This window comes from Morus notabilis, unplaced genomic scaffold, assembly GCF_000414095.1.
Source record: "Morus notabilis unplaced genomic scaffold, ASM41409v2 Scaffold7437, whole genome shotgun sequence".
Classification (NCBI taxonomy): Eukaryota; Viridiplantae; Streptophyta; class Magnoliopsida; order Rosales; family Moraceae; genus Morus; species Morus notabilis.
Genome location: NW_010362662.1, coordinates 1 through 2,886, shown reverse-complemented (window position 1 = coordinate 2,886; position 2,886 = coordinate 1). Strand labels below are relative to the sequence as shown.

The following is a 2,886-nucleotide window of genomic DNA, read 5'->3' as shown; positions in this document are numbered from 1 at the left end:
CCGACCATTTAACTCGAATGAAATGATAATAACCTCGTCATTTCCATTTGTATCACAAGAATTTAGAGAGAAATGGGGATTAGAAGATACTGTAAACTTATCTGTAAGCATATATATTTTCACATAAATATTCTTTGGTGTAGCAACTCATCCCTGTTCAATCTCTCAAAGTATGAAACACGCAAGAATCATTTATATAATCTTTCTTTTCTGTAGTGTGACACTATATGTACATTAGTTTGTGTGCGGAATATGAAATGTTACTTACATGAGACAATTTGGACATGAAATAGTCATCTGAGTGACTACACCGTGAATGCCAATATAGCTAGTCCACCAGAATATACGAGAAAGAAACAAAAAAAAAAAAAAGAAAAGAAAAGAGGAGCATCTGAGCAGATTTTTCTCGTTTTCTCCTTTCCCTCCAGATTTTTTATCTATTCACCAGCTTCTAGTCTAATTTCTCGTCTCAGCCAACACATATGATGCACATTGCAAGAACCTGCAATCACAGAAAGAATGGTAAAACTTCAGAAGGGAGAATTCTCTAAATTTACTACTCCTGTGAGAAGCAATTCATACAGTATTCTCCTCTGTTTCAAGCAGCCTGAACGGATTGAAAAACCAAATTTGAAAAAGCAAAAGGAAAGTCTATCCTCAATCAAAAATATTCAAAAGAGAATTTCGAAACAAGCCTCGGTGAAAAGCAAAGAGCGGATCAAGTGGGCATCCCCATAATGTGGGAACGACCAAAATGCGATCAATACAACCAAAACCACACCTGTACCCAAGTCATTTTGCAAGGTTTAATCAGAGATCTAAGGCACGCTGTCATCTGGTTCTTCTGTACAAGAATAGGAACAAATACAATGCAAAAGGGATTGTCTGGTCTTTCTAAAAGCACGTTGCTCTGGGGTGATCATTATTTCTTCTTTCCCTGTTTTGAGTAATTAACATTTGAATCCTCATGAAATGTGTCCTGAACTAATTACAAGTAAGAGTTACAATGAATATGCCTTTAATGGTAATGACCATTAGAAATTTTAGTGAACACTTTTCTCGAGTAGTCATAAAAAGGCATACTACTGAGCTGGAGATCCACTAGGTTTCTACTTCTCCAATTCTTGGAAGGAATGGAGATCCACTAGGTTTCTACTTCTCCAATTCTTGGAAGGAATGGAGATCCACTAGGTTTCTACTTCTCCAATTCTTGGAAGGAACGGAGATCCACTAGGTTTCTACTTCTCCATTACTCACAAATTATGCTTTGTAAAAGGTCCAAGTCTGGCACACCCAACAAAGGCTTCTATTACCCCACAAGGACTAGTTGAGAATTGTGAAACACAGTTTTGAATTAGTGAAAAATGGAAATGTAAAGATGATATTCGTATGCATATACATATATATATATATATATATGTATTTATGTATATGTATATCGTGATGTGATATTTAACCCCCAAAATAGTGGTCAAACTATGCTTTTCTAAAACATTTATCACTGGGAGTTTAGATAAGCATACCTCCTTGCTCCACTGCTGCGCTGCAAGATCAATTATCTTGTGGTCTAGCGGCACAAAGCATTTCCACTATGAGGGTCTTCACATCCCTGAAAGGATAAAGAGCAAGTATAACTTTCAATAAAGGAATCAAATAAGCGTCGGTTTGTTTCACTGTTTAACTGAGTTCAACTTAGTTTGAACGGTGAACATAGTTTGAAGTTATGTTTGGTAAACACGCAATCCAAATTATATTTCCTATTGAACTGAGTTAAATTGTCTAACTTAGAGTTTAGCTCTCCCTTTAAGTTGAACCACTCAAACTTAAAATTTTAACCACACATCCAAACGCCAATTTGAACTACAATTTAAATCACACAGTTTGAATTTTTCTATCCAAATGTAAAAGTTCTAATTACAAAAATTCAAACCAGCGAACCAAACAGGGGCTAAGCTTACACAAACAAATGCACTTATAACCTAAGCAATTCAGCAATACGGTCACATCCCTAAAATGGCAAAGAAGCATAACCCAAAAAAAGCTAAGCTTACACAAACAAATGCACTTATAACCTAAGCTATTCAGCACTACGGTCACATCCCTAAAAGGGCAAAGAAGAAGCATAACCCAAAAAAAAAGGAAATTTTTTTTGTCATTGATGGACTATGAAAAACTAAATATTATAAATCACACAATTGCAAAGTTAAAACAAGACTCTCCAAGTATAATCTGACATAACATGAGAAAAGGTATAACTCAGGGAAGATATAATCATTGATAAAGAAATCTCACTTTCGATCTTCTGCGCGTCTAGGGAAAGGTATTCGGAGCTTAAAAGTACTCCCTTGATAACCCGCCTAAAAAGAGAGAGCATCAAACAGTAAAGGAAGTTGCATACCAGCATGAAAAAGAGAATTATAGGAAGAGTTGAACAATAGAGTAGTCAATAGCACTTCTATATATGAAGGCGAATAAGAAAAAAAAATCAAATAGTTTGGTAGAAAACAATTTTTTTTAGGACGTACGTAAAATAGCATCAAGGACAAGAGGTCAAATCTCAACACTACCTTGACATTGAAACCAAGGCTATCCAAGTCCAGCATGTGAGCAAAGTCGACCTGGAGAAAACTCAAAAATTCAGATTTCAAGTACACAATGTATTAATAGTCTTGGGTTGTTTTTTCTATTGGCCCCTGAGGACACACACTTGTCTTACTTTGACTTCCAACCTTTATGTTTTTGGGTTTAAAAAAAGAAAAGATTTGAAAAGAAAATCTACAAAGGAAAAAAAACATATATGAAACAAAAAACAGATTGTGCCACCCAGTCCAAGTCTATTTTTTATTTTATTTTCAGAATTTTTTTACATCTATATATATATATATA

General features: G+C 34.9%; 1 long non-coding RNA gene across 1 annotated transcript; it reads right to left on the bottom strand.

Moving 5' to 3' along the window:
* Window positions 1-44: 44 nt before the first annotated feature.
* On the bottom strand, window positions 45-2,710 carry LOC112092425. The gene is made up of 4 exons (XR_002902587.1): window positions 2,568-2,710; window positions 2,293-2,357; window positions 1,524-1,609; window positions 45-502 (listed from the first exon to the last, which is right to left on the bottom strand). It is a non-coding gene; the product is annotated as an uncharacterized LOC112092425 (long non-coding RNA).
* Window positions 2,711-2,886: the final 176 nt, after the last annotated feature.